Here is a 16,652-nt window from a genome sequence, read left to right on the forward strand (position 1 = left end):
TAATAAATAAACGTTAAAAAAAATTTTTTTTAAGTTAAAAAACTTTTAAAATGTTAAGCAAATGCGTACTGAATATGCTTTTTCCTCCTTCTCTGTGCCTGTAATTTTATGACCTCCAATAATGCTGGCTAGGAGAAACTCTACTCACCCTTCAACAATCAGCCAAGTTTTATATCCACGATGAAGCCTTTCCATGCCTCTCCCAAACAAGCCAAACGTTCCTCTATTAGACCAAAGCACCCCCATATACTCATTACATTATCACGTGTTTTGTTTATGCAATTCCCTCTCCTCAACAAATTATAAAACCGAGAACCTAGACCATAATTTATTTCTCTTGGTATACGCCTTATATTTATCAAAATGCCTAGCATGGTAATGTATTCCATACATGTTTGGCAGACTGAATATTAGGACAGTAACAAACAATATTTTGTCAAAAATCAACTTTGTTTGCGTATGGACCTGTTCATGCTCAAAATCGAGGAAAGAAGTTTGGCTCATCAAATATGATGAGTATTTGATCTACAGCTAATTTTATTTTTTAAATGTTTGCTTATTTATTTTGAGAGAGAGGAAGAGAGAGCATGTGAGTGGGGGAGGGGCAGACAAAGAGAGAAAGAGAGAGAGAGTGAGAGAGAGAGAGAGAGAGAGAGAGAATATATATATCCCAAGCAGGTCCAAAGCTGTCGGCACACAGCCTGCCATGGGGCTTGATCCCATGAACATCATGACTTGAGCCGAAGAAAAGAGCTGCATACTTAACCGACTGAGCAACCCAGGCACCGCTACAGCTAATTTTAAAGACGCTATTTAGTCTTACAGAAATCACATCCATCACCAACACCAAAGGTAAAATAGTAATACTATTATTTCCCAATGAGATATGAAACCAGTCAACGTGTGTGAGAGATGTTTCTTTGGAACCACAAGCTTTTATGAGGCTGTGTGTTACCCATGTGATGAGCACAGTGCCTGACAATCTGTGATAGATGGAAATAGTTATTACTGAAAGACCCTAACTTTGGATTTACAAGGCACCATGAGGTTACAGAAAGAGCGAGAACACTGGAACCACTAAGACTAAATATGACCTTGGATCTATCATTTAACTTACCTAATTTCAGGAAGGAAGGTGCAGAATGTAAGGAAGAACACTGGCTGGCTTCCAACTCTCAAGATATGTGAATGCTGTTTCTTAGAATTTATATTTGTCACTTTTAAACCTAACAAGTCCAAGACCTAGGTAATATCTTCCCCATTTTACAGAAGGCAAGTCAGAATAATCTCTATAAAGTCACAAAGAGATGGGGATTTATTGTCTAGATTCACAGCCTACTCATTCTGTTCTATAGCAAACGATGTCCCATTTGGTTCACACAGTATTTTTTCCCCCAATTTTAAAAACTGATATAAAATCCACATGACAAAGGTCACCATTTTAAAGTGCACAATTCAGTGGTTTTTAGTAAATTCACAATGTGCAACTATCACTACTATCTGATTGCAGAACATTTCTATCACATCAAAAAGAAACCCAATACCCCATAGCAGTCATTCCTGATGCCCACCTCCCAACTAATCTGTTTTCTATCTCTATGGATTTGCCTATCCTGGACATTTCATATAAATGGAATCAATCCTATAATGGGACCTTATGTGTCTGGCTTCTTTCATTTAGTATGTTTCCAAGCTCATCCATGTTGTAGTTTCTGTCATAGTAATTTATTACTTTTTATGGCTAAATCCACCGTATGGAAGCACTACATTTTGTTTATCCATTTATCAGCTAATAGACATTTGGGTTGTTTCCTCTTTTTGGCCACTATGAACAATGCTGCTATGAACATTCATGTACAAGTTTTTCACACAGTGTTTTAAAAAAGCAATTAGCTATCGAGTTTAATTATGTGTTAAAATTTTTCATTATAAATACTTAAGTGTGACTTGGCTGCCAACACACACACACACACACACACACACACACACACACACAAATTAACCTTCAATTTCTCAAAAGAAGGAAGATGAAAAGGTAGGTAGATCTGTCTGATAACAATAATCCTGTATTCTCGAGCTGATAAAATCACTTGGCTAGGTACGCTTGGGTGGCTCAGACAGTTAAGCGGCTGACTTCGGCTTAGGTCGTGATCTCACGGTTAGTGGGTTCAAGTCCCGCGTCAGGCTCTGTGCTGACAACTCAGAGCCTGGAGCCTGCTTCAGTTTCTGTCTCTCTCTCTCAAAAAAAAATAAAAAATAAAAATAAATAAATAAAATTAAAATTTTTTTTAATTTTAAAAATTAAAAAAAAAAATCACTTGCCTCAGCTACGTTATCCAACAATGGGATCTAAACCCAACCATTGGAGATGCCACAGGTAAACCTGGACAACTCTATTCATTTATCTTACTGGTCTGATTCCTGTAGGTATTTGAGTTAGCAATCCCTGCTCTATACTAAATACATATATAAGATTAGAAAATTAATCAATACTACGTATTTTACAAAGGTAACTGGGGGGGGATACAGACAAAGAAAATGTTCAGCATTATTACATGCAATGGCAAGCACATTTACGTTCTCAATTTCAGACCATTTAGAATTCCAATTCACGAGACGCTTTTTGCCAATTAAGAAATGCAGAACCAGGGCGCCTGGGTGGCTCAGTTGGTTAAGCACCCAACTTCTGTTCAGGTCATGATCTAACCCCATGTTGGGCTCTGTGCTGGCAGCTCAGAGCCTGGAGCCTGCTTCTAATTCTGCATCTCCCTCCTCTCTGCCCCCCACCTCAAAAATAAACATTAAAAAAAAGAAAAAAAGAAATGCAGAACCAAACATGGATTTACAGAAAAATTCTAATGGTCGACGCCCTTCCTCTGCACTTCAACAGCACTCTTTGCTTACCCCTTCCATCTAGCATGGTCATCGTACACATCTTTTTAGCTAAACAAAACTCCAAGGGCAGAGAATAGTGCTTCTGTATCCTCAGGAATCTAACACTAAAGCTGACATATGGTCTAGAAATATTTGTTGAAAGACTAATAGTGTGACAAATGATAAATCAGGTAAATTGGTTACAGTACTAAAAATAATGAATGAAAAGGCGAAACTTATTTGGGCTACATAAATTATGGCATTGAAAATGGAGTCCATCAATGAGATCAGAAGTAAATGAAACTCCTAAAAGTATATACAAAATAGCATGTGCAGGTATATTTTTGTGAAGAAAAGGTCTGTAGTTTCTATTACAGGCCCAGAGGAATCTGTAAACCCCAGTAGAATTAATAATTTCTGAGTTAGGGGCCCTGGGTGGCTCAGTGGGTTGAGCATCCTGACTCCTGATTTCGGCTCAGGTCATGGTCTCACAGTTCATGACATCAAGCTCCATGTAGGGCTCTGTGCTATCAGCTTGGGATCCTCTCTCTCCCTCTTGCTCTGCCCCTCCCCTACTCACTGTCTTTCAAATAAATAAATAAAACTTAAAAAAAAAATCAGAGACAAAAGGTAATGTCCCCTTTAAACACTGTAAAATATACATTTAAAAAGGTTAACTTGATAATTTTCATAAGTATTAAACCATTAAATTTCTCAAACTAAGTACAATATATTATCCCACTCTTTCCTGAAGGGAGAGAGGAAGACAATGTATCCTAGGCTCCAATTTATGTTCTAGCAGGAGACCTATGCTTAATGAATGATTAACAAACTGTCAGTTTCAGAAAAGATAAGGTGGTATTCAGAGTCAGGTGAGGACAACAGTTCTAAGCAAGGACACTTTAGTTTTGCTTCACTGTATAAAAAAGTAAGAACCAGAATTTTTTTTTTTTAATTCTTAATGTTTATTTATTTTTGAGAGACAGAGTGCAATCAGGGGAGGGGCAGAGAGGGAGACACAGAATTCCAAGTATGCTCCAGGGTCTGAGCTGTAAGCACAGAGTCCAATGTGGGGCTTGAATCCACGAATCGTGAGATCATGACCTGAGCTGCAGTCAGTTGGAAACTTAACCCAGGTGCCCCAGAACCTGAATTTCTTTCAAATGTCTAAATTTGAGCCGTTTATGGTTGTTCATTTGTTCATTCATTCAGAGAAAGAGAGAGAGAGAGAGAGAGAGAGAGAGAGAGAGAGAGAGAGAGAGAAGTATGCCAGCAGGAGAGGGAGAGAATCCCAAGCAGGCTATCAGTGCAGAGCCCAAGGTGGGGCCAGAACGCATGGGACACACGTACCATGAGCTCATGACCTGAGCCAAAACCAGTAGTCAAATGCTTAACAGACGGAGCCACCCAGGGACCCCTAACTTTTAAAAGTGTATCTCTTCAATTGTATGTGGAAAGAGAATTACTTTAGATCTGAGAGATACTTTAAAATAGTCTTTTCTAAATTTAAAGCCGAGATTATCTTAAGATTGGCGGCCTTTTGCGTCTTAAAACTGTTAAAAAACTCAATTACCAAACTTCTAAATCAGTGCTTATTGCCTTTTTAAAATTCAAAACACCAAGAGAAAGTAGTATTTGTATGGCACACTGGGATGAGTGATCAAGACTTTTGGACCTAAAGACATTGGCTTGGATGCCCTGTATGTAGCCTGCACAAATGGCCAGAGGGCTGAGGGGACCAGTACCTCAGCGCATCTGTTAACTCACGCTAATACAGGCTAATATAGCACACTGGCTGAAAAATCCAAGTTTAAATAACATACAGAGATCACAAGCTGAAACTGTCAGAATCCATGCAGTAAGTTGAAAAAACTATTACATTAACTCCCCTTGTTTCAAGGGATATACATATTATCATCTTTTCCAACCTCTTAATTCAGATATAACCATTAATGAACAATGACTTCTTCTGAGAGACCACCTACTTGTATGTAGGTCATTGGCACAAAAACCAAAAACACACACAAACTAAACCTCCTAATCTGAGTCACCTGGCTGGATCAGTCAGAAGAGCGTGCAACTCTTGAACTCAGAATCGTGAGTTTGAGCCCCATTCTGGGTGCAGAGATTAATAAAATAAAATAAAATAAAATAAAATAAAATAAAATAACATAAGCTTCATAACCCTAACTTGGAAGAATTAGCCAAAATAAACAAACAGGTTAATGGTAAACATGAATGTAAGATTAAATGAAGTTACCTTTCCAGCTCCACTTTATAATGATTCTACTTTCTTATCTCAAGGTCATGGACAATATTCTCTCTCATCTATCAAGCTAATGCCATGTAAGTAGTGGTGTTTTGTTTCTTAAATTGGGGGAAATATAGACAAGGTTAACAATTAGCTCCTTGACAGTTCCCTTAACCCACTCTGACCTTCAGATCCTAAGACTCCAAGTACACACCGAATAAGCAAGAACTACCCATTCAAAGTCAACAGCCTAAGTTTCTTCTGGCCCTGTTAAGGATCCAAATTTGAAATATAAATATTCACAATAATACTCAATAACTCACATAGTTATTGCTTACATAAACCTGCAGGATATTTAAGACATTACAATCCTAACACAGTATGGGGCCTCCTGTCTTTATTCCCATCTACAAAATTTACAACATTTCTGTTTTAAAAGGCAACACACTCAAGCTTTCCCATAAAGCAAACCAGCAAGTATGAAATAACAAAAAACATTAGCATTTGGGCTCTGTGTGAATTTCATTTCTCTACCTTTAAGCCAGAAAAAGAATCAAAGTGTCAATGTTACATAAATAACATAGCAACAGTGGGAGGTCTTCCAATGAAGGGAAGTATCATAAGAAAACCCAAGCAGTTTGACTTACTTGAATTAAGGCAGCTGTACCTCAAACATCTGACATAAATTTGAAGTCCAGTACTGTCTCCAATAATACAGAATAAATGATGGACAAAGAAGTCTTCATCTGTATATCATTTTACTAGGCAACACAATCAAAATAAAGTCACAATCTGAAACTTTGTTCCACTGGCCACAACCCTCTGGAACCCAAAGACAGAAAACTTCATTTGAGATCTAAAGTATAATCCAGCTTTGTGTATGTAATAATAACTACTGCTTTCCATTTGAATGCCTCTTATAAACCAAGCATGGGAGGAAATGTTAACTCCCATTTTAGAAATAAACCGGTTCAGGGGCGCCTGGGTGGCTCAGTCGTTAAACATCTGACTTCAGCTCAGGTCACCAACTCACAGTTCATGAGTTTGAGCCCCACATCGGGCTCTCTGCTGTCAGCACGGAGCCTGCTTCATATCCTCTGCCCCCCTCCCCTGCCCCTCCCTGCTTGTGCTCTCTCAAAAATAATTAAACATTAAAAAAAAGAAGAACAAGAAGAAAGAAAAAAGAAACAGGTTCAGAGGTTATACGACCTGCCAAAGATCAAAGGATTACTAGATGAAGGAGGCCAGATTTTAATCCCACTCTGTTTAGGATTCAAAGCGTAAAATAGGTTATTTTCACTAATTAAACACTACTTCCCTAATTCTGCACACTGATTTAATAACAGCCTACGATACATACTACAACGAAATGGGTTGCTTTAAATTTGGAGGCAAGGTGAAGGGTGGAGGATGTGAGTTTTAACAATCAGGAGCCTTCATTAGTCTCTTATCTGAATGGGATGGTCACCAGGAGACAATGGTATAAAAATCGGGTTTTAAAAGATGGAAGAGGCAGCTGGGTGGCTCGGTCAGGTGTCCAATTCTTGATTTTGGCTCAGGTCGTGAGATGGAACCTCGGGTCAGGCTCTCCACTGGGTGTGGAGCCCGCTTAAGATCTTAAGGTTCTTTCTCTCCCTCTCTCTGGCTCGAAGATATAAGACCAACTCCAAAGCCAATGGCTATATATATATTCAGTCTATATAGTCATAAATACGTAGAATGACTTATGTACTTTAAAGTACTGATAAAGATAGGTTCCTGCTTTGCCTACCGAGTGTCTGATTACAAAATTCAGAGCAAACAAGAAAGTTAAGATCATACCTGAGAGAATAGGACATAGAGAAAATGTTAACACAGGAAAAAGTTCTCCTCCAAACATATTCCTAACACATAATACGCAAGTACAAGTAAACTATGATCAAACCACTGGGGAAAAAGACCTCTGATCCAGGTCCACAAGGCTACAGGTGAGCAAACCTTGAACTTTCCCTGAGTATGAGCTAGGCAGATTCACTTCTCTACCTAGAAGAGAACCCTAGATTCACCAAGACCAGATAACCACTCTGGCAATGTATGCTGTACCCGAGCAACCGAGGCAATCTACACTGGGTGTAACTTACATACCCAACCCACCCCTAAATAGCAATTCAGTACCTCACTCACCCAGCAGGACACACCAGAAACAGGAAGTACGGGTCAAAAGGCCTCATTAAAAAATAAGAACTCCTGGCAGCAGAAAATGAAAATAAAGAGCAGTAGCACTGCAATGAACACATGGTCTTCACTGACAGCAAAGAGAAAGAACTCACATTAGTCAGGGATCCAGTATTTTATAAAATAACTCTTCATCCTCACAGTAACTCAGAGAAAACATTAGCTGGTACTTTAGTTCTTAATCCTCACAAGAACATCTGAGGTAAGTACTACTAACCCCCATTTAAAGATGAAAAAACTGAAGGTTAATAAATGGCTCAAGGTAGCTGCTACCCTAATTGGATAGCAAAATCCAGGTTTGAGAGGTTAAGTAACCTCCAAATATGGTCATCTCACTCCAAAGATGGAGTTCTTTCCAGCTATCCTGTTGCGCCCCCCCACCCCCTCCCGCAGTCTCAGTTAAAGAATTCCATTAAGAATGAGAAATTCTCAATCTCTCCCCCACCCAGATTTCTGTGTCTATACCTAAGATACAAAGCCAGTAGGAGTTTTCACAAGGAAACATTTCAGAAAGGTACTACATTGTGGAATGATATAGGATTACAAAATGTCATTCAACTGTAAGCTTCGGAACAGGGACAATCTAGAAATTCTTAGGGGCACGTGGGTGGCTCAGTCGGTTAAGCATCTGACTTTGGCTCAGGTCATGATCTCACTGTTTGTGGGTTCAAACCCTACATGGGGCTCTGTGCTGACAGCTTGAAGCCTGGAGCCTACTTGGGATTGTGTCTCCCTCTCTCTCTGCCCGTCCCTTGCTCACACTCTGTCTCTCTCTCAAAAATAAATAAAATACTCAATTTTTTTTTTTTTTTAATTTTAGAAATCCTTATGATAGCACCTACCAGACATGTAGCAGGCATTCAGGATCTGCTGAACAAGTAACACCTTTTCACTGGTTATAAATTCAATAGCCTAAAATGGCTATTTTGTATTTTCTGATATGACATGATTCAATTTTTTAGGAAAATAATTTACCCACTCATTTTTCACAGGGTTGCTTTCTTAAAATTTATAGCACATTAATGAGATAGCTAAATTGAGAAATGCCCATTAGTGCATTAGTCATAACTTCAGAAAAATTCCAAGTGTTCACTTTTCCAAGCAGATTAAAATGTTTCAGCTAGTAAAAACCTGTCAGAATAATCCACAAGATCAGAAAGTATAAAAGGAAAAGAAAAAAGTAGCCAATACAAGGGCATTTAAGATGTGACACATATAAATTATAAAAGATTATTCTAAATGTATCTTGGTATTTAATGCTAAAACCCTCACTTCAGATAACCCGGTATCTTCTATGCAAGAAAACACTATTACCACTAATGTAAAAAAAAAGCTTGCCCACCATAGCAACTGTTGCTAAGTAGGCTTCTCATGTCTAAGGCTGAATGACACAGAATTTGTAGAAACCAATGAAATACCACTCCTAGCAGGGTTCTGTGAATGCTTTCACCTTAAACTTTTAAAAAGACTCAATCCTTGATTTCTATGTGGGAAAAGAAAGGTATCTGGTCAACAACTAGGTCTGTTGAAATCTATCCCAGAGCATATCAAATATTTAAGAAAAACTACCAATTGTCTATAACCCAATACTATACCAAATGTCTATAACCCTATACCCTTTGTTACAATGACAGCAATTCCTTTTCCTTAATCCTGAAGGAATTTCTTTGTTTGAAAAGCTAGCTGGCCCAGATTTCTATTAAAAAATAGCTAAATGATATACCACTTTTGAAATTATCCATCTTAGGAGTTCAAAAAAATTTAGGTGTACAAACACACTAATACTCTTGGGAAACAAACTTGGCCCAGGTCACTCAATGAATTTAACAGACCAAGGATCAAATCCAGTTTCTCATTCCTTTTTTTAAGATTTTATTTATAAGTATGCTACACCCAATGTGGAGCTCCAACTCACAACCCTGAGATGAAGCGTTGCATGCTCTACCGGCTGAGCCAGCCAGGCACCCCAACCAGTTTCTCATTTTAAATCAAGTATCACAAACATTATCATTCCCTTAAAGTGCTAAGACCTTATACCTAATCCAGTGCTACACTTCACCAGTTCTGTTTCTAAATTTATACAAACTAACGGCATTATGCAGAAGTTGTCACATAGTTGCCAAAACAACTATCATAAATGTTACAACAGTTAACATCCTTGGGGCACTTCATATGGTAGGTACTGTTAAATGTGTTACACTATCTCAATTCTCACAATGACTCCACGAGGAAGGTGAGGCAGAGAGAATCTATCCAAGGTAAAACCTAGAAAAAGGGCAAGGCAGGGAGTGCACAAGGAATACAGTTCAAAAGCCATGTATCTCCACTGCCTGGACCAGGATTCTAGGCCAGCTCCAGGGCTGATACCAGGTTGAGCTACTTAACCTTCATGTGGCCCAATTTCCTTTACTCTAAACCCAAAAGTCAAATACATAATCTTAAAAAGGCCTTCATACCCTGAAATGTTCTAATTTTGTAATCATCTTTCTATTCAGGTAACTAAATTGAAAAGAAGTGGTCTCCTTTCCTCCATCCTCTGAAGTCCCCACTAAAGTTGAGAGTCTACATTTTATGAATCAAATCAGCAGGATACTGCGGCAGGACAGCCTTTCTTAAAAGTTAGAACTCCATACTGCAATTATAATTCCCAAATGTGACTCTTAACCTCAAATGACAAAGACAGGGAGAAAAGACGTTACAACAACTTCGGGTTGGGGTGGGAAGGGTAAAAAGAACAGACTACTGTATATAGGTGGTTATCAATTCACAAAAAAAGATCACCCATTTCCATCTCCTCTAAAAAGTTAGAAATAAGTCTTTAAAAGGCTGTCATATAAACTTATTGCTTTATTCAGCCAATAAAAATTAATGAAGAAATTATGTCATTTAATTCAAGACATTTATTATAGGCAAGGAAAAGTCATCAATTCATAGAAATCCTACCAAAATGGCCTAGAGCTCTAGAATCCACATTTTTCAATGCTAGTCATCTAGCCAATTCCAATTGTATTTAAGGGCAGTAACAGGATATTTAAACACTAAGGAAAAGGCATAGGTTCTACTCAACACAATTACTCTGTGAAGTCTTCTAGAACCGAATCACTTTGCAGAATAATCTTTGCTACTTCTGTTCTTTAGAAAATCCCCCTAGGGGCGCCTGGGTGGCGCAGTTGGTTAAGCGTCCGACTTCAGCCAGGTCACGATCTCGCGGTCCGTGAGTTCGAGCCCCGCGTCGGGCTCTGGGCTGATGGCTCAGAGCCTGGAGCCTGCTTCCGATTCTGTGTCTCCCTCTCTCTCTGCCCCTCCCCCGTTCATGCTCTGTCTCTCTCTGTCCCAAAAATAAATAAACGTTGAAAAAAAAATTTATTATAGAAAATCCCCCTGAAATTTTCTTTTTTTGTTTATTTTTTTTAATGTTTATTTATTTGTGAGAGAGAAACAGAGCATGAGTGGAGAGGGGCAGAAAGAAAGGGAGACACAGAATTGGAAGCAGGCTCCAGGCTCTGAGATGTCAGCACAGAGCCCAAAGTGGGGCTCGAACTCACAACTGTGAGATCGTGACCTGCGTGGAAGTCAGACCCTCAACCAACTGAGCCACCCAGGCACCCCTATCCCCCCGAAAGTTTTAAATAAAATCAGCAAAAGGCCTCTATTCGTTTTCTACTGTTGCTGTACAAATTACCACAAACATAAAACAACACAAATTTATTATCTCACAGTTTCTATAGGCCAGAAATCAGGTGCACTTGGCTGGATCTTCTGCTTAGGGTCTCCCAAGACCAAAAAAAAAAAAAAAAAAAAAAAAAAAACAACCTCAAGATGTCCACCTTGCTCTGTTCCTTGCTGACACTTGGGGCAGGGACAGGAATCTGCTTCCAAGCTCATTTAGACTGCTGGCTGAGTTCAGTTTCTTGTGGTTGTTATGATGGATGCCCCCATTTCCTTGCTAGCGGTCAGCAAGGGGCTGTCCACATGCTTTCCATGACGCCCCCTCCAGTAATGGCGGGTTGAGTTCCCCTCATGTTTCAAATCTCTAACTTCTGACCCATCTCTCTGACTCCAGCTGGAGAAAGTTCTTTGCCTTCATGTTAGATTGGCCCCACTCAGAAAATCCAGGATAATCTTCCTATCTTAAGATACTTAAACCATAATTGCATTTGCAAAGTCCCTTTTGCCATATAATGTTAACATATTCAGATTCCAGGATTAGGGTACAGACATCTTTGGGGGGAGAGGGAAGGCAGGGTGTCATTTCATCTACCACAGCCCACCCTCTGACCTCCATTGATTCATATCTTTCCCAAATGCAAAATACATCCATCCCATCCTAAGGTCTCATTCCATTATAGCATCAACTCAAAATCCCAAAATCTCACCTAAAGGTCATCAATTAAAAAATCCCAAATCTCATCATCTAAATCAGGTGTGGATGAGGCTTTGTGTATAATACAATAAGAACTCCTGGGGCACAATTTCTGAAAACAAAAACCAAGCTACCTGCTTCCAATACACAAGGGTGGGACAGGTATAGGGCAACAGTTATAGAATTCCCAGTCCAAAAAAGGAAAATGGAAGAGAAAACAGATCCATTGGTCCAAAGCAGTTTCAAAATCTGGGCAAACTCCATTCCATTTCAAAGGCAGGGAAAAATCCTCTGTAGCTTTCAGCTCCACCTCTCTGGGCTCTTGGTTCCAGCTTCTGAGTCACCCACATTTTAACAAAAAGCAGCACACTCACACCTGAGTTTACCAGCCCGTTTCCTGCCTAGACTTTGGGGGGTTTTAACAGACCTCTTTAACTTTCATACTATGTCTTTCAATCCAAGCTGGCATCGTTTTTGTTAGTATAAAATCCTCGAGGACCTCATGGACTTTACGTAAATTTCATAGGGGTTCACTGTTGTTAGTCCGACTCACAGGCACAAATACATCAGGCTCCACCTTCCACACTTTGCTTGGAAATCTCCACTGGATAGCCAGGTTTATGACTTACTAGTTCTCTTTTCCACATAACCACAGGATACAATTCTAAACTTACTTGCCACTAAGTAACAAGGATTCTCTTTCCTCCAGTTTCTAATACCTGCCTCATTTCCCCTGAGCCCTCCCTAGGAGTCAACATCCATATTTCTACCATCTGTTGTAGGTCTTTTCTACCATGCTCCTCAAAAATTTTCTGGCCTTCATCCACTTCCACATTTTTAGGTAACAGTACCCCACTCCAGGTACCAAAAATCGATACAATGTTCTACTGCCGCTGTAACAAACTGCCACAAACAGGAGTGGCTTCAAACAACAGAAATTTATTATCTCAGGTCACAGAAGTTTCTGTAGGTCAGAAGTTACGCGGGCTCTGGCTAAGTCTTCTGCTTAGGGCACGAGGCCAGAATCAAGGTATATTCCTTGCTGGAAACTCTGGGGGAAGAATCCACTTCCTAGCTCATTCTGGCTGTTGGTCACAATCAGTTTCTGGTGGTTGTAGGACTGAGGTCTCCATTTCCTAGTGCCGGCTGTCAGCTGGGGCTGGTCTCTGCCACTGGAGCCGACCATATTCCTTCTCATGCTTTCCCTGTGGCCCCCTCTAGCAACAGCAAACGGAGTCCTTCTCACGGTCACAATCTCTGTGCTCACCCTTCTGCCCTCCCTTGACTCCCAGGTGGGGTCAAGTTCTCTGCTTTCAAGGTCTCGTGTCAGTAGATTGGGTCCATCCATGAAATGCAGAATCATCTTCCTATTTTCAGATTCTTGACTCTAAGGAGATCTGCAAAGTCCCTTTTACCATGTAACACATTCACAGATTCTGGGAATTAGAGTATGGACATCTTTGTTGGGGAGGGTATCATTCTGTCTACCCCACACCCAAACCCTAAGGGAAGGCTTTCAACTCAGTTCCTGGAGAAAATTTCCCCTTTCTCCAAAGGAGTATGTGAAGTAAAGGTATCTGTTCAGAGACAGAGACAACAGTAAAATCAAAGACTCAGCCTGTAGCAGTGGCTAGGCAACAGGAGAACTAAAAATACACTGTGGAAAAGAAGCTGCCACTTGTTTCATCCCCAAACAGCAAGGCAAGAAACCCATTACACAGAAACTAACCTAACGTTCCCCTTCAACGTGTGCTTCTCTTCGCTACTGTATTCCATACAGGAGGACATAACCGGGCATGTCGGGGTTTAAAAAAAAAAAAAGAAAAAAAGTTGCCCCAGGGTGACCTAACTTTGTAATCAGTGGATAAATCAACCCAAGCAAACTTCAAATCTTTTCTTTCTTCAAGTTGTACACCCTCCCCCAATAGCAAATGAAAGTCAAGTATTTCAAAGTCACAGAAGGATGAGGGTGCCCAGGTCAAACAGCAACTGACGTTTTTTGGTTTTTGGTTTTTTAAATGACACGAGGGAGACCTGCTATTGGCCCTGGTCTTTCAAGGGCCCTCCAAGCCAGTTACGCCAAATCGACTTACAACGAAACAAAACACTGCAGCAATTTCCACAAGGGTAATATTCTGAAGTCTCGCCCACCGTTTGGTTCCTGACCACACATTTTACGTAGAACAGAGGACCCCTAAATATAGCAGCTGGTCCCTTTAACCTATCAAGCGCTTACTACCTGCCAGGTACTGCGGTAAGCACTCGACACAAAGTATCCTTTTTACAGCTCACCGTAAACGTACGACCTAGGAAATACTACGGCCCCCACTTTACAGATAGGAAAACCAAGGCTTACAGAGATCAGGGCGCACAGCTAAGTAGCAAAGGCACTGACATTTGAGAACCCAGGCCCTCTGGTTCCTTAGCCCTGGCCGACACCGCCACTCCTTAGGTGTAATGCAGCCTAACTCCTGCTGAAATCGTCCCCTTCCCGTTTTCTTTGCACGTCTTCTCCCCGTGCCCCCTTCCCACAGACCTCAGCAGCTTCAAGGCAACCGAGTCCTTCCCAAGTCAATGCACCACCTTCGTTTCGGAACTCTTCCCTCCCCACAATAGCCAAGAGTCAAGAAGCGACTTCTTCCCACCCTGACTTCGCTTTCCAAAAACAAACTACCGAAGCTCCACCCATCACCTGCTTAGACTAGAAACGTTCCGACGCTGCAAAACAACAAACAACAACAACAGCAGCAGCAAAAAAACAAAATAGAAGTCCTACTCTTTCGAAAGGTCACAAACTAGGCTGGATACTGCTGGCCAACCTTCCATTCTACATACTTCTCTACCACCCAGGCTCCCAACTAACGCTGAACTCCCAACTCCACCCATTCTGCCCCACTTCGCGGTCCCTTCCCCCCTTTCTTCCCAGCGACCTCGCGCGGGGTTCCCTCCTCTTTGCACCCCAGTCTGCAGGTGGGAAGCCCGGCCCGGCCCACAGGGACCCTTGGAAGGCCCCCACTCCAGCTGCTCCGCTCCCCGGGAGGGTTCACCCCACCCTACCCATCAAGCACCACTCCCCTAGGCACCCTCCCCCAGCATCCCCCTGTGGCCCCACCCCTCAAGCTCCCTTCCCCCTCGGGCGACCCCCTCCTCCAAGTTGCCCCCTAGTCCCCGCCCCAGTCCAGCCCTCTCCCCCGCCACAAGCGGGCCTCCAGAAAGCCAGTTCCCACCCTCACATCAGCCTCTGCCCCGCAAGCCTCGCTCGCGATCCTGAAGGGTGGCCCCAGGCCTCCCCGATGGGCTGCAGGGGCCTCGGTTGGTGTGTGTAAGGGGGGGGGGGCAGGGGAAGGCGATGGGCCGTTTGGGAGTCCGCTGGGAGCGCGAGGGCCGACCGCGACCCGTTGTCCTATCCCGGGCCCACCTCCACACACCAACGACCTCGCCTGGCGGCTCCCACAGTACCTGTGGTGGAAGCGGCAGCGGCGGCGGCCGCTCTCCCCTCTCCTCACACAGACAATATGGCGGCGGCGGAGGAGGAGACACACGGCTCGGCCGCCAGCCGCAGGGACCAGAGCGAGGCTGCAGCCGCCGCTGCCGGAAGCGGAAACCCCCTTCCTACCAGGAGGCGGGGCGGGACCGCTTCCGACTCCGCCCCACGCAGAATCCGGCAGAGTGCGGCCATGCTGGGATGTGCTAAGGAGTCCCTGCAGGTGCCGTTCCGGACTGGGGGCGCAAAATGGGAGACACTGTCGCCAGAAAGCATACTAGTGAGATTTGCAGCGATTAAGCGCGTTTTGTCTCAGCACCTGTTAGGAACTGACGACAGAAAGAAGACGAAACTCCCGTACGTGTACAGTTGGTTTGCCCCAAGCTAAGATGGCGGTCCCTATGTTTCCCGCACTTCACCCAGCTGACGAGTCGCCCCAGTGGACGAGCCAGCCGGCGTTTCCTGAAGCATGCGCGACCTGCAGAGCTGTAAAGCAAAGCATTTTGGGAGTTGAAGTCGGCTGCTCGGACCCCTCGTCTAGGGTTAGGGTTCCAGCAGTACATTTTGTCTACTCAAACTTTGAGTTCGCGACAAACGAACGGAAGTTGGACCCTCGGGGTGGTGTGATGCAGGAGTGGAGCGAGTGACGATCCAAGCCCTGTAGAGGCTGAGACCTTATTCCTGCCTCCTGCAGGAGACCTATTTAGACCTATCTATCTAGAATGAAGTGTATTCTCTCCCTTCAGTCCGCCACCCGTCATCCTCCCCGCCCGCCTGGGCAACTTCCCCCAAAGCAGCTACAGGGCACTTTCTATCTTGCAAGCCTGATCACGGCGTCCTCGTGGATTAAAATCTTCCAGGTCTCTCCTTTGGTGCACCAAAGATAGCCCAAGTTCTCTTGACATCCGAATTCCCGCATAAATTGGACAGCCCCAATTCCCCACCTTTTTTGACACTGCTCCCATTTCTAGCTTCCTATTCTGTGCCTCCACTCTCAGATTTCTGATGCTTCTACCCACGAAAGCTTGCAAACTATTCCTGCAGCTCATCTGTGTTGCCTCTCTCCCTTTGCACTGGCGGTTACTTCTGTTACTGTCACCTCCTGAACTGGCTAATCAAATTAATTCAGGGGTCCTTTTTTCTGGGGATCATCCCTCCCTTGAACGTCCCCAGACGTAGGTGCGGTCACTCTGCAGCCAGCCTGACAGGTCCCTAGCCTGCCTCCTCCATCAGACTGTGAGCCCCCAGTGGACAGGGCTGGGTCTGATGATCACTGTCCTCTGCGCAGGCCCTGCTAAAACCTCGTGTGTTACTGAGAGGAATTCAAGTGTTAGCCTCACCTCTAGCAGGGCAGAGGTGTGAGGGCTGCAACAAGGGTGAGGAGACTGGGTTATTTTCGTAGCAGCTATTATCCCTGAGCTGCCTCAGAACAGCTGCCTGGCCCAGGAATGGGCCTTCCCACCCTC

At 42.8% G+C, this 16,652-nt stretch overlaps 1 protein-coding gene across 1 annotated transcript in view; it reads right to left on the bottom strand.

The window, feature by feature from the left end:
• Positions 1 to 15,215, bottom strand: part of CSNK2A1 (casein kinase 2 alpha 1) — a 53,866-nt gene extending 38,651 nt beyond the window's left edge. The window contains exon 1 of the mRNA XM_047067892.1: positions 15,162 to 15,215. The gene's annotated coding sequence lies outside the window, so the exon portion shown is untranslated. The remainder of the gene's footprint in view (positions 1 to 15,161) is intronic.
• Positions 15,216 to 16,652: the final 1,437 nt, after the last annotated feature.

The sequence above is a fragment of the Lynx rufus genome, unplaced genomic scaffold (genome assembly GCF_022079265.1).
Source record: "Lynx rufus isolate CCGP_SWC_20201006 ecotype Redwood Valley unplaced genomic scaffold, mLynRuf1.p SCAF_8, whole genome shotgun sequence".
NCBI lineage: Eukaryota > Metazoa > Chordata > Mammalia > Carnivora > Felidae > Lynx > Lynx rufus.